Source organism: Ptiloglossa arizonensis, chromosome 8 (genome assembly GCF_051014685.1).
Source record: "Ptiloglossa arizonensis isolate GNS036 chromosome 8, iyPtiAriz1_principal, whole genome shotgun sequence".
Classification (NCBI taxonomy): domain Eukaryota; kingdom Metazoa; phylum Arthropoda; class Insecta; order Hymenoptera; family Colletidae; genus Ptiloglossa; species Ptiloglossa arizonensis.
The window spans coordinates 11,804,827-11,829,442 of NC_135055.1; the positions used below are offsets into that span (position 1 = coordinate 11,804,827).

Sequence of the window (24,616 nt, forward strand, 5' to 3'; positions counted from 1 at the left end):
TTATTTCGTTATTAAGCCGGGATTTCGCGCGGCCACTTTCGCCGGGCCGGAACGACGATGTAAACAGTCTTCGTACACGAAACCGGAGCTAATACCTTGGATGTCTGAGACTCGTTAATTCGACCGCTTAATTCTTGATCGCTGAACGCGTCGTTTCCGTACGGAACTTCGCGCGAGAACATTCGAACCCCTCCCTCGGCCCTTGCACCCCAATTGAATCGCGAGATCGCGATATTCTCGTTACTCTTCTTTGCGTTCACCCTCGTTTCCGTATTCAATACGGGAAACGATGCGATCGAGAAAGAACGGAAAGGAGGAACCGGAGATCGATCGCACCGGTGTCCGGCGGGTTTGTTTGTAGGAAGTCAGCGATTATGGTGCGTGGAAATACAGAGTACGTAATTCTTGAAAATATAATACAGTTGTGTTGTAAGAGATTGGAGCGTTGGAAAAAATGAAATATCAGTGGAGTTGAGTAGGATGCGAACTGTATAATTAATATATCGAGAGAAATAATTATCTAATCGTTCGGATGAAAAATATATGCACAAGAGTAATTTACATACCTCCTGTACTTAATTCGACTTAATTTACTTAGTTAAACGTGGTCTCTATCGCGAGTGAAAGGTACGCAGAATCGGTATTTATGAGCAAATTTACTCAATTTTCTGTATTTTTAATCACAAATTTAAAGTTTCCGAAATTAAGCACTGGTAGAGTCAGAAGTAAACGAAGAGTCTCAAAAATTGATCCTCCGATATTTCAGACATCGTGTGAATCAGGTTCTTCTGATAACACCGATACAATATGTATATTTTGCGGTGGACGTTATACCACGAACCACCCTGGTGAAATATGGATTAAATGCTTCATTTGCGAATTATAAGCACCCAGATAGTACACATCGTGTAAAGAAGAATACGTGTACGATTTAGCTTATAAACCTAGTTTATCGATTTATTTTCGATTTTTAATATTACTAAAAGAATTACTTTTTATAATTTTCGTTAAAGGACCGTATTACCCTCTAAAAGTTCCTTAAACGTATTCTGACACTCGTTAGACATTTGAATTATATCACACGTGTTAAATACGATACGATAGTTTCTCTTTTGTTTGTCGCGTATAACTAAATTTATCTACGTTTTGAAGAAAAATTTCGAGCGATTTAACAAACGTAAAATTGACGAAGGTATTAATATTTACTCGTGAAGAATGATTTGGTCGGATGTCGTGTCGCGCGAATAATATCGGAGTAGATTCGAAGTTTCTTAACGCGGCAACGAGAACCGTGGGTGGGCAAAGAAAGTTTACGCGCCCCCGGGAATTACGTCTATTTTCTCTTTTAATCGGGAGTTCTCTCGATTTACTCGTGAAAGCTGTCCGGAGTTGGATTTATTCCGCGACAGACGATTTTAAATATCGCACGGTTACGCCCGTACATTCCCGAGAATAGTCCTTTCAATTTTTCGCACTCTCCGCGAATGTAAATGTATTTCTTTCGCGCGACGAAACGTGTGTATTTTACTCGTCTCGCTCGGAGCTTAACCAACTTACGAAAGATTACAATTCTCGGCTGCATTTCGCTCGCGTATTGATTTACACGAAAGACTTTGGAAAATTATGGAACAGAGGAGAGATACGTACACGTTATGGAACTGGAATAAATTTGTTATAAAAACGAAATAAAATCGTTACGGAAACGAAATAGAACTGTTATAGAAACGAAATAGAACTGTTATAGAAACGAAATAGAACTGTTATAGAAATGAAATAAAATCGTTATAGAAATGAAATAAAATCGTTATAGAATCAATACAAAATCGTTGTAAAACCGAAATGAAACTATTACAAAAATTAAATAAAACTAGTATAGAACCGAAATAAAACTATTATAGAAACGAAACAAAATTGTTATAGAAACGAAATAAAACTGTTATAGAATATAATATCGGTTCTGTATCGACTCGAAAATCATTGACTAGAATGGAGCACCTCGTTAAAGCCAACTAACTCGAAGTAACAACTATAAAGTGACCATTGTAAACCCTTCAATTATACTCTTACGAACAATTTGAACTCGACAAACATGCAACTACGATTAAGAAAATATGAATAAGAATCTCGAGGGAAATTTTTGGAATGCAACACGTGAACGCGGTATAACGAAAGATAATAATGACAATTCTCGATGATTTCCATTCAATGATCCTTTTTATTTCCGTTAATTTGCAAAAATCAAGTGGAAAATCAGCGACTGGAACCGAGTACCTCGTTAAAGTACAACTAACGTACACGTTGGACCGTAACACACTTGGCAGTATCCTGGAAGAGTGACGCGCGTGTCTTTGTCGTTCGTAGTCGGCACTCTGGTACTAAATCAACCCGAGTTACGCGCCGACTAATTGTGAACCACGTCCCTCCTCTTTGCCGCCCCCGTAGAAACCAAATATAACTAAACGGAGCGAAACTAAACGGTCGGGCCGATTAACGTCTCCGTTGGCTGACTACCACCGAGCCCTATTCTCGACTACGCGTCGAAGTCGAGGGAAATTTCCTTTATTCTCGTTCGTTTCCTTTCTTTCGTTTTTCCACCACGGTGGAATACTGGCGTGGATAAATAATCTCTCGACAAGAGACAGAGAGAGACCGAGAGACGGAGAACCAACCGCGCGAAACACGACGTCGTTGTTGGACGTTGACTGAAAGTTCATTTACGACAAAATTCAACACTCTTTCTTTGGGTTCCAAGAAGATTAATTAGAAATTATCGTCGATCGTGGAGCATCGAATGGAGGATTTTTACGAGCGTAATTATCCTTTGGACTCGAGAGGAGATCCTCGGTCGATGTACAATTAAGTGTACTTTTTCCAATTTGGAGAAACTTCGTGGCTTGGATTTCAAATTGGAATTTAAATATTACACTCTTCTGAGGTGTAAATATATGTGTGTGTGAAGTATTGGAATAAAAATTTTAAGGATTTTATCGAGGAAGCATAAAAGCTTTATGTGCAAACGGTTAAACGGTCGTGATGGAACATTTTATCGACGCGTGAATGGTCGATAGAATATTTTCAAGAATTCGGTAACCGTGTAACGTTGCCTTTCCTACCGAACAAATTTTTTAAAGACATACTTTCGTTTCTTCGTAAGACACCTTGTATGTAAAAAAGTTTACGAAAAAGTATTTCTATTCGTTTCGTCGACTGCTTTATCGTTTTGCTTACAAATGTTTCTCGACTCGTGCGACAGTAACGTTCCAATTAACCGCCATTGAACGCACCTCGAATCGAAAATCTATCTATCTTTCCACAATTATGGTTGTCCACACGGAGAATAGTGTTCTCGGAACACCGACGCGAAGCGAATCTAGAACGCGCTATCGTTCGAATAATTACGACCGCCATCGCGCATCGTGATTCATCGTCGATAACATCGAGGAAACTGAACAACAGCTTCCCGATAGCATCTCTATTTTTCACGATTGTTATTGCACAATTACGAAACTTCGAGTCTCGTTGCACGTGCGCACTCGTGTTCCGCCGACATCAACTCTACACGAACTACCGACAGATCCCGATACATCATACCACCTTGTATGCATTTTAGAAAAATCAAGCAAATAAAGAATTCGTAGATCGTGTGTACGAAATAGAAAAAGTCGTCACGTTTGAATATATGAAATTATAAGATAGAAAAAGTCGTAACGTTTGTATATACGAAATTATAAAATAGAAAAGGTCGTAACGTTTGTATATATGAAATTATAAAATAGAAAAAGTCGTAACGTTTGTATATATGAAATTATAAAATAGAAAAGGTCGTAACGTTTGTATACATGAAATTATAAAACAGAAAAGGTCGTAACGTCTGTATATTTGAAATTATAAAATAGAGAAAATCCTAACGTTTGTATATACGAAATTATAAAATAGGAAAGGTCGTAACGTCTGTACATACGAAATTATAAAATAGAAAATTTCTTTCTAAAAGTAATCGGCACCGGTGATTTCGATCGGTTGGTAAATCTAGGGTTAAACGGTATTTGGACTTGTGTACGTAATCGACACCAGTTATCGTTTCGAATACTTTCGCTATTTGCGATACAGCACCGGAATAAGTAATACCGGCGGGCAGATTTCCTCGATAACACCGCCTTAAATAAATCGCGCGGAATAGTTTCTTAATCTACGATGTGCAAACAGATCGGTTACCTATTTGGTCGGCCGACCGAGAGAACACGTGTAAAGAGCTACGAATGGCCATACGAGGATAAGCCACCACCCCGACGGAGGGTGGCCGAGCGGTTTGTTTGTCAGGGCAGTCCCCGAGGAAAAGCGAGCTCGCCGCGGTGATGTCGCGTTATCGGTGATGCCTCTTCGGCAAACAACATCCGAGATCGGAACATGGACTCCGTGCAATTTATCACGGTGCGCGTTACTTAACAAAACGTAAACGACGTAACGCGTCACGGCTACCTAAATCATGGATTCCAATGCCGAGAAGAGTCGGACGAACAACATTCGTCGTTAGCCAACGCTAACCAATCGAAGAACACCATGGTCTTTAGAATATTGGGGACGATTATTTGGAAGTTTCCTTATGGAGTCGATAAGTGTCGATAAACGATGGAAGAACATGATGGTTTTTGGAATATTGAGAATGATTATTTGAAAGTTTTTGTATAGAGTCGGACGAGTGTTGTCAAACTATAGAAGAATAAGATGGTCTTTAGAATATTCAGAATGATTATTTGAAAGTTTTCTTCAAGAGTTGGACAAGTATCGACAAACGATAGAAGAACATGATGGTTTTTGGAATATTCAGAATGATTATTTGAAAGTTTTCTTATAGAGTTGGACGAGTGTTGTCAAACTATAGAAGAATAAGATGGTCTTTAGAATATTCAGAATGATTATTTGAAAGTTTTCTTAAAGAGTTGGATGAGTGTCATTAAACGATAGAAGAACAAGATGGTCTTTAGAATATTCAGAATGATTATTTGAAATTTTTCTTATAGAGTAGGACGAATGTTGGCAGACCATTTATAAAAGCACGACGATCTCTAGAATATTGAAAATATGAGAATCGTTATCTGAAATTTTCCTTCTAAAAATATTTATTCGGACAAATGTCGTCAAACGAGTAGAAAGACACGATAGTCTTTAAAATATTGAAAATAATTATTTGAAATTTCACTCGAGATCAATTCAAACATAAATATATGACCCTTAATGGTGCCTGTTCAATAGTATTTTGGTTAATTGAAATAAATTAACTCGAAAATGACCAAATTAGCCCATTGAAGATAATTAACGTGTAATCTTCGAGGAAACGCGTAAAATTGTTTTTTTTTTATTTGTCAAAGTCACCTCGTTTAAATGCATGCGAACGTATCGAATATTCGATCTCGATCATCTCGAAAACGAAACCCCGCGAAGAAACATTTTATTTCGTGTTTTTTACTCGGTTTTATGCAAGGAATTGTATCGTTTGTACCAGGATTTCGATGTAATAGAATTAATCTTCAGATAATTTTCTTTCATTGATAAAATTAATTATTATATACTTGTATTCTTAACTTTGGAGCATTTCTACGTTCGACTTTATTATCGAAGTCTTTGCTTACTCCAATTTAGTTAAGTTTGTTTATATAAGCACTCGTGTTTTCATCGTACAAAGAGAGAACTAAGAAAATATTGGGACATTTAGTCGCATCTGTTATAATAGCTTTAATTATAAACAGAACGAGCTATTGGGAGGACCCAATGGGTCGAGAAAGACCCGAGGTACCTGTTATTAAGGACAACCAACGTAAAAGACGTTGTACGATAATAAACTCTATGGTATTCGAACTTTCAACACAGATTTTGGGTGATTAATTATAATACGCGTTATTTAACAATACAAACTACCCCATTCTGCCGCGAGTTCCGTTACACGCATTGTGTTACTGTCAAAAAACTAATAAATATCGTTTCCGAAAATGAATACAAATACGAATAATAAACAGTATTTATCATATCGATGCAAATAATCGTGTACGATAGGTGTATAAATTATGTCGCGCGAGTAATTTTGCGCCTTAAAGTCGCGCGAGTAACTAAATATTAAAATTTTAACAACCACCGATACATTTCTGTTCGATAGTTTATACACGGATAAAATTGTCGAAGAAAGACATCGTTGAGCTTACAATTGATAAACATAGAAGATACTTCACGTTTCGTCCATATGTCTGGGCCCTCTTCGGGACTATTATTTTAGGTTACAGTACTGTGGATCGTTACAAGGAACACCACTGATGGTTAAATTACAAGAGAATCGTAACGTTCGAATACAAGGAACAATGAATATTTATAATCTCTGTTACTCGTCGAGCACAGGAATTTTTCTTTTCCGAAAAACTTTTCGCGTTATGGTCGTGGAAATGTCAACAGTACCGGGCAAAATCCAATGTTTGACTTTGAATCGGTAAAAAATCGATAAATTAATGTAAAAACATTAATCAGTCAGTTCAACGATAGCGATACTAACGCTGATTGTAAAACTTCTTTATTTTTTGTTTCAGGCGATTCGGTGATTAGATACCTCCTCGAAGAGGAACAGCTCCGCGCGATTGGTCGTCAATTTTGCAAAAATTTAAAAATTCACTCGACTCACGTGCGTTTAAATAATACACGTACAGTAGACAAAACTTAGGTATATACTCGTTCTCGAAGAAAATTTCCAAAGTCTACTTTACCCTCCACCATGTTGTAACATGTTTGTCATCGATTGAAAATTAGAATTTTCGTTTCATTTTCATTTTTTCAAAATTAGCATACGTTGAAAGCGTATTGCGCTCTTATTTGTCCGCTACAGAAGAAATTGGAGACAAATAACCCGTTTCTTATAATAAATTTGCATTTTATGAAAATCGCGCGGTTGGTTGCAATTGTCGTTCGAGTATTTGTAAAATAAAAACCTTCGAAACTCCAGAGCGAAGATCTTTGTTTTCTTTATCTTTGCACAGGTATAAGTTCTCACAACGATTTTGTCTGCACTGAAAACCATCGAGTCGAGAAAAACGAATCGATTCGAGCACTCGTTCGGTCGTCTTATTCGTTAAGAATAGAACGTAATTGATATCATAACGCGGACCTTTGTTCGAGAGTTTCGAAATTGTACTGGAAACACTTCGGTTCTCGGAAACGTATGAAAATATTGGAATCGACGAGGAAACGTTCGTGTTTACTTTCCCAGTTCGTGGATCGGCTCGATTTCGGTTTCGAGTTCGTGAAACAATAAACTACGCCGTGATAAATACTGCGCGGTGACAATAGCTTCGTAACCTCTAATTCTTTGCATACGCGTGGAGCTCACGTAAATATGATCGTAATTCTGTACACACCGGGTAACCGTGGGTGGTATTTAATCATTGACGAACAAGTTAACGTTTCGGGGGCAAACGCACTAAAAATCTATCGTTCCTTACTGTTTTGATAAAACCGGTGTACATCGTTGGAACTTCCTCGTTCCGACGCTTGTGTATTATTTCAAGATTAGAGTTAATCTTATAATCTACATCCTGATCCGACACACGCTATTTAAGCGACCTACTCGACCAGCGAAATTTATAGACCGCTGTTTCTCGCGTTTCGATATCTCGTTGCTCGACCCGATCGCCAAGGTTCTCTTCTCGGCGAAACTTTATTTATTTTGTCGAAAAATTTCGACCGGATGAAAGATCGAAAAATTGAGAAACATCAAAATGTTTACAACGCTGGAACCTCGAGTTGTGGAGATTTTCTTCGAATATGATATCGCACGTGGGAGACACGCTTAGTATGAACAATTTTATATACTAGGTTGTTCGATAAGTTTTGTCGTTTTTTTCCATCGTGAAAAAATACTATGACTGGTAATACTTTTGTGATAATACTTTACACGAAACTTCACACGTGTTCATCAAACGGTGGTACTATTTTTGGAAAAATAAAACGAACTTAATTGCTCCATTTCTTATCGAAGGACGAAACTTATTGTGCAATTTATTATATTGTAGTTATATATGTGGAAGTATAAGCTTTGGAGTATGAAAAGTGGTGTCCATATCCGGGACATCGAACAATTGATTATAGTTCCTCATAAGCGAATCATTCAGAGTGTGAGTAGAAAGAAATGATTAATATTGGTAGTCGTGTAAAATGAAGTACTTTGCACGTTTATTTCACTATTTCGTTAAATCGATCCAACAGGGAGCAATTTTATAAGTTCCTTTGCAATTCTCTTTATTCGAAGAAATATAGTAGCAGAAATATAAGAAAGATTGTCGAAAAAATAATCTTTTCACTTTTCGATCATTTTTATCGCAATTAAGCATTTGCGTATCTATGGCAAAAAGTTTACCATAGATAAACTTTACCAACGTAAGCTATATATATCTTAATTATGTACAAGTTGAGAGTAATATTCGTTGCATAATTGTTGAGTGTTCTTTGAGTCGTGAAATAATTTTTTAGCACGACGGAATTTCGGAAATAAGGGAACTTGATGACAAAAACGAGTAGCAATGACCATAAGTGGTGAGTATGCGTAACCGGTCCTCCTCCTCACCGGATCGGTACCTCGATTTTTGCGTAAACCTCGATACTTGCACATTATTGTGCTCCCTTCTTCGTTTGCATCACTAAAAATCGTTAAAATTCCTCCCCCCTATTAATTCGAATACAGGACACTCTACTGTATTTCATAACGAATTCTCGTTTTTGATTCTTTCGTTGATTTTATTACGAAAAATAAAACCCGAAACAGATCTCGTTTGAAAGAAAATCAATTCGTACTGAACTCTCTTCGACGTAAATCGAAATTCGAACAAGTATCGCGAACCTCTTCGAGTCTGAGAAATTATTTTCGTTACAATCTCGATGAAACGTTTAAACAAAATCGATAGGAGAAACGACGTGGTGGTCGAGATTGAAAAACATCTACGAACGTTTCGTTTCGAGCACGTATGATGTTCCAAGACAAAGGGCTGCTGTTACGAAGCTTTCCTATTTTGTACGATATAACCTCGAATGTAGTTCCCACGAGATCCCCTGCAGAGTTCTCGGAGGCTTAAGATGTCGTATCGTTTGACGGTTGTACCGTTCGCTACTACGGATTCGTGGCAGAGTTACACGATACGAGAAAGCGGAAGATCCTCGAAGGGCGTTATACGACCAAGAACAACCCCACCCTTTTCTGTCAACATTCGACACCCACGGTGGTCAACGATTCGAAGATATTTCACGCCCTTCGTTTACCAGGAAAATCGTGCATCGATTCCCCATTCTCGCGAATTCCGAGTATACAGGGTGAGTAGATAAGAACTACTCTCCGAAAGAACATCTCGTTATCTGTTCATTCGATCGTAAAACGTTTCGCACGGGACACGTTGTATTCGAGGGATTGAACGAATACTTTTTCAATAGAAATATCGAGATCGTGAGTTGTATAAATGATACTACGTAGTTTTTTTTCAGTACAGCGTTACAGTTAGATTAAGAGAATCTTAATCTTGACCTTAAAGAAATATGCAGTTTCGTTTGGAATAAAGTTGAGGGTAGTCTGATAAAACTTATCGAACAGTACTGTTCAATGAAGTACTATTGAAAAAGTCCTGTTGTAATACTGTTGTAATACTGTTCTAATACTATTGAACAGTTCTGTTCAATGAAGTACTATTGAAAAAGTCCTGTTGTAATACTGTTGTAATACTGTTGTAATACTGTTGTAATACTATTGAACAGTTCTGCTCAATGTAGTAGTATTGAAATAGTCTTGTTGTAATACTGTTGTAATACTATTGAACAGTACTGTTCAATGTAGTACTGTTGTAATACTATTGAACAGTACTGTTCAATGTAGTACTGTTGAAATAATACTGTTGTAATACTGTTGTGGTACTATTGAACAGTACTGTACAATATAGTACTGTTGAAATAGTATTGTTGTAGTACTGTTGTAGTACTATTGAACGGTACTATGCAATGCAGTACTGTTGAAATAGTACTGTTGTAGTACTGTTGCAGTATTATTAAACAGTACTGTTCAACATAGTACTGTTAAAATAGTACTGTTGTAGTACTATTAAACAGTACTGTCCAATGTAGTACTCTTCAATAAGTTTTATCGAACGAGAAAACTTATTGAACAACCTAGTACTATAAGTTTTATCGAACGACAAAGCTTATTGAACAACCTAGTACTATAAGTTTTATCGAACGACAAAGCTTATTGAACAACCCAGTAAATATTTACCATCCTGACCATATCGTTCCAAGATCGAGGGCGTAGCACGGTAAAGAGATCCGAATCGATCCCCAAAGCGAACACCGATATCTTCCGCAAACGGAAAGACAAAACTGTCGCGCAGGTATTCGTAGATTTTCCCAGAGCCTCCGGGGCGGGGTTCAGAATGGTGGAAAGAGGGCAGCAAATTCGTTTCTTCGGTTTCGAAATATTCTCTCTCCTCGTTTCCGGGAAGGAGACGAGAGAAAACGGAGGCTGGAGAGTTCGTGACACCGCTGCGCTCTGTTTCGCGGCGAGGTGTCCCGTTGCAGGGGTTCGCACGTGTTTTCACACGGAAAAAGAGTCGCTGTTCTCGCGAACACGCGTGTCCTGTGCGGTGGGGAATCGGTGCACTGGTTGCAAGTCGGAGAAGAAATAAAGAAAGGCGGGGAGGCAAGGGATGGTAACTAGAGGGCCGACGAGACAGGTTGTAACTCACAAATTTATTACTTCACCCCGCGAGCTTCGAGTTATTTTACGCCAAAGACAAACCGGCCGCGTCCAAACTCGAGGGGGAGACGACGAAACGAATATCTCAGCTGCTTCGTCGCGTTTTTACGCCCGTGGGATATATTAGTGGACCGCTAATCCGCACGGATTTTACGGGGCGGCTGTGCATGCGACGTCGACCAAGAAGACGACGCCGAGGACATCGTTCTCTCGACTCGAATAAACCCCATCGATTCTACTCGCGATCGAAACAATTCCAACGGACTTCTTATTTCGTCGAACCAAGCGCAAATCGATTACTTTCGATGGGGGACACCGCTCCGAGTCGTCGAAAAATGGGTGAATTTCGCGAATTTTTTTTCCAGCTTGTTACCAAACGAAAAACGTAGTCTTTCTCGGAGAATGTTAATATAACTTTCGAGTTCGTTTCACAATTTTACGAAAATGAAAATCGTACAAAATGGCGAAGTTATTCGCTGTTCTCGGAACCCCTTCTGGTGAAATATTGTTCGCTGGTCGTTTGACAAGAACTGGGAGGTTTGAAAGAAAAAATTTTGCATCGGGGTTTTTAACTTTATAATACAATTTTTGTGAATATTCACAGCTTTCAAACCGTTTAAACCTAATGAGACTTGAACGTAACGCTCGATGCTCTATTTAAATTTTACACAGAGAATATGTAAAAGGCACTGTAAATAGTTTCCAAATTTTAACTGGTTTTAATTTTCGTGCATCCTGATCCTCTATGAGATACTGTTTTCTTTTTAAGTAGAAATTTTACCAAACTCTTCGCTACAAATTTAATTGTATCGAGGGAAGCAATTTTTCTTCTTCTATCTACAATTTTAAGCGTAATCTAATGTATATACCTATTTGCAAAGTAACTACTTTCCTGTTTTAACAGACGGTGTATACTAAAGGGTTCACAGCTGGTACAAAGAAATAAATAAATGAATACAGGAATGCAAGAGCACCCCATTGCATCTACTATAATAGCTTCAATTATAGAAAAGCTAGATATTACGAGAACGCGATGGGTTGAAAAACACTTGAGAAAAGCACCATGGTCAAATAAGAATCGAAAAGCGATGTTTCGATTGCACTACCTGGAATACTTTTTTGCTATCTCAAAGATATTCAACGAAAGGAAAAAATAATCTGGAACGTACAGAATCTTCTCGTGCTTGGTATTTCTGTTTGTTGTAATTTTAATATTAAAAATTCATCGTTCCATTCGTCTATAAGTTTAGTATCGAAGATCCGTCGTTTTATTCGTTAAAAATTTTAATATCATAAATTTTAATATCGAAATTTTGTTACTTCGTTTCTTAATATTGAAAGTTCGTTGCTTCATTTATTCGAAATTTTCATATCGAAAATTTACTCAAAATTAATTTATACAAAATTTCAATAAATAAAACATCGAAGCTCGAGAAGACTACGTCCAAAATTGTTCGTTAATCGCGAAAATAATGTAGGAAACGTAGCATACAGGGTGATGAGAAACCATGAAGTGAAATTTTTTAGTTACATTTTATCAAAACGTAACGAAGCGAGTAATTAACAATTCGAACGAATAAACCATTTTTTTTTCCGTACGATTTTGTTTCAATTTCCACCGATTGCTCGACGATCAACAAAGAACATCGGTCTATCGGTGTAAAAACATTTTTGCATGTACCTTCACGTTTTCTCCATCACCCTCTATTAACTGCCTTCCCGTAGGAGTCGTTAACTTCGCGTCGTTGCACATTTGTTATTAATGGCACGGCGAAGAAAAAAAATGCGAGAAAAAACGAGAGCCACGAATGGACGTTTTACGCTTCGCCATGTCGCGTCGATAATCATCGGGCAATGAGAAGGTAATGCGCGAACATGAATAAAATGACATGTGCTGTAAAAATTGTGGGTGTTTAGCGAACCGTGTCGTGGTGTAACTCGACAACGAACAGGGGTACAAGGGTCGCCGAAATATCCGTATCGTACCCAGCTGCGGGATCCTTTGAAAGTCGCACGAAATTAGTCATTCGCAGAAAAGTGTTGCACTTGACTCCGAACAGCGCTCTCGTGAACATCGGGTATCGATGATACAAAAGTTTCACGACTCAAGACGAATTATGTCGGTGTGCGAACAGATTCATTTTTAAGAATTCGAATTTATCGTTTCGAACTTTGCTCTTCTTTTACTTCAATCGAGTCGAAGAGCACTAAGTTTTCTTTTTTTAATTCAATCGAGTCGAAGAACAGTAAGTTTTCTTTTTTTAATTCAATCGAGTCGAAGAGCACTAGGTCAAAAACTATATTTTAAGATTTTTTTAAAAAAACAGTTTCTTGCACTTGTTAAATTCAAGGAGTACGCTAAACACGGGGTACTTTTGCAACGTTCTTGATCCTAAAACGTAGTTTCATGAATTTTACAATAATTTCAAAATTATTCGAAAATAGCTAATTTGAAACTCGCAATGTTTTTCGATATCAATTCAATTTAGTTGTACAGTATTGTTTTCATATTCGCTCGAAATTACTTATTACACTTTGCATAGAATTTATTAACTTTCGAATGTATAGCTCGATTTCGTAAAATTTACTCCTCTTGTCTACGTACATATACTCTTACTTTGTTTTCTCTAAGAGGGATTAAAAATTGTCCATTTACCAGTAGCCTTACCGATAAAATTCGCATCGATTCAACGGAAGCAAGGGAGTACAAAATTAATAATGCAATGTATCGTTATTAGATAGAAAGGCGGATAGATATGGTACGCATTTGTTGCAAATGCAATCTAAATAAAAGACTGACATTTATGACCTAGTGTAACTTTTAAGCTCATAGTGTACTAGATAGTTGAATTTGTTTTGACACGTACAAACAAATACGTAACGTTTCATTAAAAGAAAGAACTGTTTGTCACCTTTATTTCTCGAAAATGATTATAAGTATAAAAAACCGGTTCACGCTATAAAATTGGTAGTAAAAAATACCAAAACTTTCCTCTCTTTTATCTTTTCAATATACTTGCCATTTCCGAGAAAAATACTGGCAAGCAATCGTCCAAATACTCGATACAGCGATACTAGACTCGATGCAGCTTCCATTAAAAAAATTCCAGGTCACTTTTGTCCTTCGAGAATTATTTAAGTATTGAAAACCACCGATTCGCACTGTTACGTTGTTTGGAAAAAATAGAGAAACATTTCTCCCTTTCATCTTCTCATTATACTTGTCACTTTCGAGAAAATACTGGCTAGCAATCGTCCAAATACTCGATACAGCGATACTATACTCGATGTAGCTTCCATTAAAAAAATTCCAGGTCACTTTTGTCCTTCGAGAATTATTTAAGTATTGAAAACCACCGATTCGCACTGTTACGTTGTTTGGAAAAAATAGAGAAACATTTCTCCCTTTCATCTTCTCGATATACTTGCCACTTTCGAGAAGAATACTGGCTAGCAATCGTCCAAATACTCGATACAGCGATACTATACTCGATGTAGCTTCCATTAATAAAATTGCAGGTCACTTTTGTCCTTCGAGAATTATTTAAGTATTGAAAACCACCGATTCGCACTGTTACGTTGTTTGGAAAAAATAGAGAAACATTTCTCCCTTTCATCTTCTCGATATACTTGCCACTTTCGAGAAGAATACTGGCTAGTAATCGCGCGAATACTCTGTACAGCCATACCGTAAAGATGAAACCGACGAGAGCGAATACTTGGTGTTTTCTTTAGCTCGAGTAGAGCTTCGCGAGTACCGTTTAACGTCCTACGTGGTCGAAACTATTGGACGAGTGTGTTGGGAAAGAAAATATTACCGTAATATTATACGAACCGGCGGCAAATGTCAGTCCTCGCCAAATATCTCTTGATCGATGCCGCGGATATTGGTACAAGCTTTATTACCGCGCGAGTAAAATTTCCAGGTAATAAAAGCAGGACCGAAATAACGCTCCATCGATAATTTTATATCGGAGATTACGGTGCAGTGGCGCGGATTATAATCCCCCGGGTTTTATAACTTTGATAGATTGAATTCATCAGGACTCCGGTTTGTCGAAACATTGAAAAAGGAAGAGAGTCTACGTCTTTCGAACGATTAACGATTCAGATCATTCTTACGCGAAATCGGAGTAGCTATTGACTCGGAATCGGAGAAATATTTAAATTCGATCCGAAGAAATTGTAATATATATATAGTTAAATTTTTCTTCGACTGTGGTCTCTCGTATTATCGAAACTTTCGGTCGGTTGGATCGAGTTCTTGAATAATGTATCGCTAGTACACGATAAAAGTTACACGACTCCAAAACATTCATGTTCGAGGTTCGAGCACCACTTATTTGGAAGTATCCGTGTAATTAATTACGATGCATGTTTTTTAACAATGTGAATTAACGAAATAACCAATTCTGCTACCAATTCTTCATGTCCAAACAATAGATTGTGTCTGAACATTTTCAAATGTTCGATTATCCGTTTTTTGCGTAAGAGGAGCATTAAATTGTTTACGTATAAATTGAACAATGTACCTCTCTCATCGCTCAATGATATTCGCGATCTTGGTGTTACTTTCTGGTTTGATTTATCCTTTTCGATCCATATCCATAACGTTATCAGTTCAGCTTTCCATTCGCTTGAATTTATCAATAGAGTTTCAAAATCTTTTAAGAAGGTTCATACGTTAAAATATCGTTATATCAATTTTGTTCAATCCCGTTTGAAATATTGCTCTATTATCTGGCCCCCCTATCACGACTACCTTCGTAAACAGATCGAGAGTATCCAGGACCATTTTTTGCGTTTATGTATGTTCTTTTGGTACATATCGTCCTATGACAATTTTGAATTATGTATTATATAATTATATAACCTTCCGCTAGCTCTTTTACCGGTCCATTTATTGCCACGAATTATTAAAATCTTTTAAGTTCACAACTTCTCGTTGCCATAATCTTAAAGGAAGTTTACGTCACGTTTTACTGAACACTATTCAAAAATATATTAATAAATGCTACTGTGAATATATTGATTTTTTTTCTACTCCTGCTAGATTTAAGTCTCAGTTTTTCAGTGTTATACATTCTGTTGGGAGCACAGTGTGGTCAAATAATGTTCCTTTATATTTATATATAAATGCATATATGTTACATATAATATATATAAATATAAAGGAACATTCTTTGATCATACTGTGCTCCAATAGAATGTATAACACTGAAAAACTGAAAAACTGAAACTTAAATCTAGCAGAAGTAGAAAAGAGATCAATATATTTAAAGTAGCATTTATTAACATATTTTTGAATAGTGTATATTTGAATACTATAATATTTTTGAATATATATATAAAGGAAACTTATATATATAAAATTCATAAGGTAACTTTGACGCTTGTTTACTACATAACACTCGGACATACAGACATACATACGATGAGAATGTTCCAGAAAAGGACGAATACAGTTTGCAAAAATAATGAATGCATCCGATCAGAGATATCGCAATTAGTGACTCGAAAACATCCAACACATTCCTACGACCAATCCTTCCTTCGTTTCTTCGTATCCCAAACGGATTGACGCGTAAATAAACATATAAATAAATAAATATGGTAATTCGTATTAGAGCTTCCCCTTGCGAGACACCCCCGACGCGTTTCCTCTACGCCTTCCAGGACACGTCTCGGGAAAGCCAAAATGTATCACGTAGCGAAACGCGTGGCAGCTTCATCGAAGCGATCTTCAAAGTGACGGACGAGCAACGCAGCCGCTCGACCGATAATTGCCGAAGCAACGCAGCCGCTCGACCGATAATTGCCGAGGCGACCCCCCACCCCTTCGTTCCTCAATGTGGAAAAACGTCGTGGGCACGTCAGGGGTTGAAGCACGACATCGCGTCGAGAGCACCTGTGGGCTCAGCTTGCTCACGATCACCGGGTGAGAGTCGCAGTCTGCTGCTCGGTCTCCGCTCCTAATCTCGTAATCCTTGGCTTCCTTGGGAAGTCGTTTATTAGTCAACCATGCTGGGCGCTACGCGTCACTGGGACAACGACCGAGCCTCGAGCGTACCCCGTGGCCGCTCTTAAAATCTCTCCTCTTGGTTTATAAATATATAATATAAAGGATACCCTCGCCGATCGATGATATTTTTAAACCTGTCCAAAGAGATTTCCTCGTTTCGGGGAGATGTGAAACGACGCGCGTTCAAACTGTCGCCGAATTTGCGACGATTTAACGATTTCATTTACCAACGGTTAGCACGAGTCAACATTACCACGGTTAACACGTTGATCGTCACGATGGTTTTCCACAGTTGAGAGTGTTTACCATAATTGTTCACGGTGTAGTGTGAAAAGTAGAAATGGCGATAATTGGTCGATGAACTTGTTATTTCATGGTATCATTAACGAGAGTAATTTTATTTAAAAATTTTACTAGCTTATCAGAGTTCGTGCCTTGTATACATTTTAGAGAATTGTTGTAATTTTGGAGCGCAGGTCAACGGTGACCACAAACGTGTTAATAAAACACAAGACGTAACAAAGTAGAAACAGAAAATATAAACTTGTGAGAGATTAAAATTTGCAAAAGAAAGAAACATCGAAAGATGTTAATTTTAATTTCAGTTACACGACCGTATTTCTCACTTACATTTACGTCCATTTTGAGAAACTAGGAGAGAACGTATTCCCGTGGATGCTACTTAAAACCGATCGCACGATTTGGGTGTATTTTTCACAATTTATCACACGATGCTACAATCTTTCGCGAAGTTGCTCAAAATTGCAAGACGTGTCGCCGAAAGATACAAAAGAAAGGTAAATATGCACAGCGCAGAACGACAAAGCGTGTTATTTTACGCGTCGAAGAAAAATTGCGCGCGATGAAAATCGTTCCGCGAATCGGTCCGTTTAATCTTTCGAAAAGTTTGCGTTCCTTTCTCGGAAGAACTTGCTGCCGATGCGCAAGTGTCGAGGCAAATAGCGCGTTTGTTTATTCGACACAACACGCCGGGACCGAGCAATTCCACGGATAGGGTTCGGTAGCGCTTGTCGAGCAATTTGTTTAGTTTCAACTTGACAGAAGGGCGAGCACATGGTACCGATAAGTAATCCGAGACGCAGTGTGTCTTTCCAGTTTAACACGCGTGTCACAACCGTTTTCGAGAAACTCTACGGATAGAATTTCTTACGAGACATTCAGACGGCTTGGCGCTACCTAGGAAACCCCCTGCGGTCCCTATGACAATTAATTAGGTTAGAACCGAGTTTCCCGATATCTCGGTAATAGGACGAGTGTTCCTGACGCGGTTAGGCTTGCTTTTACGCTTATCTCGAGAGTGCTTCTTATTTTCGTAAGTATGCAGAAATTTGCGTAAACGTAACTTAACGAGAAGATTTTGTTCGAACAAAATGTAAGGAAACAAATTTATAGCGATTTGTGTAAGAAAGTAAGTTTCGATGTTAAAAGTGAAGTAAAAACAAGTGTTAAAAAAGTTTCAATTTAATTTTCCACGGATCTTCTTTTTTTGTACATGACTCGTTATGAAGCACTTTTCATTTTAAAATGTCAATTTAACGTTAACATTGATTGTTAATTTGCACCAGGACTGAAACTGTTTAAATACTTTGTAGGTATTCGAATGCTACGAATAATCTTCGAATATTCGAATACTCGAGTATGATTGTACTAAATATTCTAGTCGAAAATAATATTTAATTCTTAAATATTTTCTACGAAAATTGCAAATAAAATTGAAACAATTATTCGTTGTTAACTTTGCGGAGAACCTGCTATATTTTCAAACGTTTCTAAAATTACGCTTTCAACGTAATTGGAATAAATACGTAAGTATTTACGTACTTTTGTTGTAGAGTACCTAATAACACCTATATAAACAATACAAACGTGTACTCGACAGGCACGAAAAATATTCGAACGGTATTCGAATAACATTTGGAGTCACTGTCGACCGTTCGAATACAAGAAAATTCAACGAGTAGTCGTAACTTTAATTTGCACAAACACAGAGTATCGTTTCGGTTAACCTGCTATATTCTGAAACGCTTCTAGAATTACGCTTCCAAAGGTCGAATGACTTTCTATTGTTGTAAAGTACCTAATAACGCCTATATGAACAATATAAACGTGTACTCGACAGGTACGAAAAATATTCGAACGGTATTCGAAAAATATTTGGAGTCACTTTCGACCGTTCGAATACAAGAAAATTCAACGAGTAGTCGTAACTTTAATTTGCACAAAGACAGTGTATCGTTTCGGTTAACTTTGCGGAGAACCTGCTATATTTTGAAACGCTTCTAGAATTACGCTTCCGAGGGTCGAATGGTTTCCTTTCGTTCGGGAGCCCCGGTTCTCACACATCGGCACGCACAGAAATTTCCTCGGTAGAAACGACCCTCGACACCGAGCCAGCCCACTTCAATCGAAACCCACTGAGTACACAAACCTCGTTCCTGAGGTAGACAAGGTCCTACCTTGCCGCGGCAGCTGAGATAATGGGAAGGAAATCAGTTCATTTCTATGTTGATCCTACGGGCTTGGTTCCTGTCGCGCTAAGAAGACCGCCACGATTGCCTCGGTGATCGAGAAAATCGAGCCAGAAAATCGACTCGATGGCTCGGCTCATCGAGCGACTTAACTAGCTTCTGCTAGTCTGTAATGTTGGCGCTATGCGTGGAAAAAGCTACGCGACTGTAAAATTGCCAATTCATCGGGACGTAACTCTTTCGAGAGAAAAAAAGAAACCGCGATCGAAGTTGGTCGCGACCGCAAAATTTTCTCGTTGCAACAGCGGTGAATAGTTCAATCTACTAGTTTCTTTTAAATTCTCGACGAAACGTTGAAAATACATAATCCAAAAACGAAGAAAGTATCGTAGAGGAAAAAATAGTACGGTATACCGGTGAGTATGAATTAAAATCAATTTTTATTTTTAAAAATTCTCAATCGTTTGATACAAAGGAAGATTCGAAAAGCGAGGGACACATTGCGAGGGACTCCAAAAACGAAGGAAGTATCCTAGAGAAACAAGTAGTTGGGTGTACTGGTGATGAATTAAATTCAATTTTTATTTTTAAAAATTCTCAATCGTTTGATACAAAGGAAGATTTCGAAAACGAGAGAAATATTATAAAGGAAAGAGTGATACAATTATGCATATAAGTGACGAGTTAAATCCGACTCAAATTTTTAAAAATTCTCGATCGTTTGGTAAAAAGAAAAATTCCGAAAACAGAAGAAATATTATTAAGAAGAAAGTAATATAGGTATATATTATACAATAATTGCGTACATTGGTGTCGAGTTAGAACACCTATTTTAAAATATTCTCAAACGTTCTACGTAAAGAAAGATTCGAAAAACTGAGGAAACGTTGGAAAGTTTTCCAAACCTTAGAAAGATTTCTAAATATCTATAACAATGTAAAAAGAATTACTTGTGCTATCTAGACGTTCGACGATTGAATCAAGTATTTTTCAACCGCGCATAAGCAACATTTGTACGAATTACGAATTATCGCGAGCACCGACCTTTTCGATTCGCAGATTAGATGAATTTATAAATGCCACGTGAACATTTACAACAAAATTAAATTAAACGGTAGACCCACCACCTCTTGACTCTTATCTGCTACGATACTTACCGATGTTTGATTAAACAAAATATTCTTTTCTATTTATACGTAAAACTGCATCCTTTTCACTAATATTAACATCGTCAAATTAAAACCTATCGAGTATTCTAACAATTTCTCATTCTTTCAAATGTTTAAAAAACTAAATGGAAATTCATCATCGTGTCGTTATGCATGCTTACTATTTTGCTTTCATCCTCATAAATATTCTACTCACCAAAAGTGTCTCATAGCTCTAAAATACAAACATTTAAACTACACGATTCAAATTACGCATCTCGTTTCAAAGTTTCTTCGACAGTTTCTTTCAAATGTTTATAAAACTAAATATAAATTCATCATCGTATCGTTATGCGTGCTTATTATTTTGCTTTCATTCTCATAAATATTCTACTCACCAAAAGTGTCTCATAGCTCTAAAATACAAACATTTAAACTACACGATTCAAATTACACATCTCGTTTCAAAGTTTCTTCGACAGTTTGTTTCAAATGTTTATAAAACTAAATATAAATTCATCATCGTATCGTTATGCGTGCTTATTATTTTGCTTTCATTCTCATAAATATTCTACTCACCAAAAGTGTCTCATAGCTCTAAAATACAAACATTTAAACTACACGATTCAAATTACGCATCTCGTTTCAAAGTTTCTTCGACAGTTTGTTTCAAATATTTATAAAACTAAATATAAATTCATCATCGTATCGTTATGCGTGCTTACTATTTTGCTTTCATTCTCATAAATATTCTACTCACCAAAAGTGTCTCATAGCTCTAAAATACAAACATTTAAACTACACGATTCCAAATTACGCATCTCGTTTCAAAGTTTCTTCGACAGTTTCTTTCAAATGTTTATAAAACTAAATATAAATTCATCATCGTATCGTTATGCGTGCTTATTATTTTGCTTTCATTCTCATAAATATTCTACTCACCAAAAGTGTCTCATAGCTCTAAAATACAAACATTTAAACTACACGATTCAAATTACACATCTCGTTTCAAAGTTTCTTCGACAGTTTGTTTCAAATGTTTATAAAACTAAATATAAATTCATCATCGTATCGTTATGCGTGCTTATTATTTTGCTTTCATTCTCATAAATATTCTACTCACCAAAAGTGTCTCGTAGCTCTAAAATACAAACATTTAAACTACACGATTCAAATTACGCATCTCGTTTCAAAGTTTCTTCGACAGTTTGTTTCAAATGTTTGATAAACTAAATAGAAATTTCTCATCGTATCGTTCCTCTAGAAAATACTTTCCAATTATTTGCCGCGCGTGATAATTCATAGGGTGGAAAATCGTAGCTGAGAGAACCCCGATACGTCTTGTTCCAATGGTTCGGTGATCCGAAAGATCGCACGTCTAAATGCCAATGAGTCTGCGGCCCAGAAGAGTTTTACCGTGGCTTCCCTAGGGAGACCTAGCGGCTAGCCGAGCAATTTGTCAACACCATTAGACGAAGGCAACAAGGGTTGACTTTGGCGCATCTGCCAGACTCGGTCGCAGAGACCGCGCTATAATAAAGGGGTAGTTAATGACCATCGGGGCACGATCGAAAAGCCAGCGCAGCCCGTATGCCACCCTGTTGACAAAATATTGGGATATTGGCATCGGTCGAAAGGGATAACAGATTCTCCGAAGGGTTCCTTTTTCCACGACGAAATCGGACTCGGATTTGGACGATGGATAAACGACCAGTCACCGATCCACGCGGCCATAACACCTTGCTCTAATAGGATATCGCGACCGAAACGAAAGATCGAATCGAATGGGACGCGATTAAACGTTGGATAGAGCTTACAGTGGATTCGAAAAGTGTTCTTACACTATACTATCAGGAAACTCGACTAACCTGTCAGATTAACGAAAACTTGTGTCCATATAAAACATACTGGGTCGTGTGTGATATCATTTTTTTGTTGACAGAAAATATTCTCGAGAGGATGAAATTAAAACCGAAAATTCAACACTTATTCATTGTTTTTAGGCAATTCTTTTGGGGCACGTTTTTCACAGCTGAACGATAGAGCAGTAAATGGGTGAATATTTTTTGTGAGAAAATTTTTACACGATTATCAAGTCAGAAAGAAAATGAAAATCGTTGTAAGTATTTCAATCGTTTGAAAATGGCGGAAATCAATCTTTATTGTGTCAGTTTCTCTTCGATTTTTCAAATACAACTTTTTATTAGTGGGAAATAGAGCAAAACTATTCGTATGAACAATGTTCAGCTCTTAGTTTAGCTTTATCTTTCTGTTGCAAAAAAGTTCCGAGGAAAGTGCATATGAAATTTGAAACGATTGGAACAGTATTTGTAAAGGTTATGAAATATTCGTTGTACGGCTCAAAAGAGGCCGCAAAAATATTTGAACGCTACTGAAATGTGAAATGATAAAAATATATACGTTAAACTTGAGTTTCGAAGGTAATATTACAATTACCGTAAAACAGAACTATAAAAAATGTGCGTATAAAATTTAAAACGATTCGAACGGTGTTTGTAGAGGTCATAAGACGTTTATTGTGAACATGTGCCGAGAAGGAGTCGTAAAAGTATTCGAGATGGATAGATATCGATATTTACATCAAATTTTCATCGAAAATGTTAAATAATAATGTTAAAACATAGTTTGGTAAGTCCGATACAATAATCGTGGAAAGTTACTAAAATTTATACGTCACGAATTTAAAAAAATGATATCGCAAGAATGTGAGTAAATTAATATTAAAACTTCGTAAAGAAAGAAAATCTTACAAAGATATAATCAATTTTGTTAGTAGAAATAAGTCCTACAACTATTACAAAAAAATGAAAAAATACAAAATACACTAAAAATGATCTTCGTAGTTTTATCTTACCATAGTTGCAATATTACTTTCGATACACAAATTTAACGTATATATTTTCATAATTAAACGTTTCACCAGTCTGCCTTCGAATAAATTTGCGAACCGTTACACGCACTGATCGATATTCAAAGAGCACGATATTTGCATATGGTAATGTTTAAATAGTGAAAATGATCCAAGGTTTATTACCCGTAAAATAAACTAATCATTTATTATTATTAATTTCGACCGTTTCGTCGAATCGAGGAACAGTGAAACCTTTACACTCTGTATCTCGTCGACAAAGCTCTCGTAAAATGCACAGCAAACGATATTCATCCATCCAGAAGTCATGGATGTTGTTCGAATCGACTGAACGTTTTAGTTTACAGAAAATCGATAGTAAGTATCGTTCTACCGATTTTTCGTCGCACGATAGTTTGGTCATGGATGGTAGAAATGATAAACATCATTGTTCCATAGCCGTGAAACGAACATACGAGCTCTGTAAAGTATGATCTGTAATTCATGGTATAAACGAGGTCAGAAAGATTTTACAACCTACGATAAGACCTCGTCAATAAGACGAACGTTGAGTTTTTTGAAGAAAAAGTTTGAAAATCATTGTACACGGTTCGTGTGGTTCGTGTATCGTGATACAAACGGGGTCAAGTAGATTTTACGTGCATCGATTTTCGTTTTATTTCGAATCGTAAAGTCTCCTTGACTTCGTTTGTATCATTATTTACGGACCACCCTGTACAGAGTGATTTTCGAACGAACGTCACTGAAAAACGAAGCCTCCGATGAAATTTTATTATTCTTTATTTTCGTCTTATTTTAGGTCGTAGAATCTCTCTGACTTCATTTGAGACACAAATTTTCTTCCACGGTGCATAGATGCACAATTAAGTGCACTCGCAGTAGAATGATTTTCGAACGTGTTTTTCTCAAAAACGATACCAGGAATGTAATTTCGTTCTCGATTTTCGTCTTATTTCGAGCCATGAAATAACACTGACCTCGTTTGCACCACGAATTACGAACCACCCTGTATAGTCTCGTATCTTTCATCATCGTGACTCGACCACGGTAACGATCTCGGGTATCGATAAAATTTGTTGCTCGGATTCGCGATCACGAGTTATCCCCCACCACTGTTCGCGTTTCTTCGATTCAAGTCATTTTCAATAATGTACTATTACGAAAACCAAAACCCATCCGATTCGAAATTTATTCCAATTCAACAAATAATAGGTTGCACAATAAGTTTCATCGTTCGATTAGAAATGGAGCTATTAGGTTCGTTGTTTTATTTTTCCAAACATGGTATTACTGTTCGATGAA

General features: G+C 37.1%; 1 protein-coding gene across 2 annotated transcripts in view; it reads right to left on the reverse strand.

Annotated features, from left to right (window-relative positions):
• Positions 1–24,616, reverse strand: part of Ptx1 (pituitary homeobox homolog Ptx1) — an 86,115-nt gene that overhangs the window by 46,917 nt on the left and 14,582 nt on the right. The gene's annotated exons all lie outside the window — the stretch shown is intronic.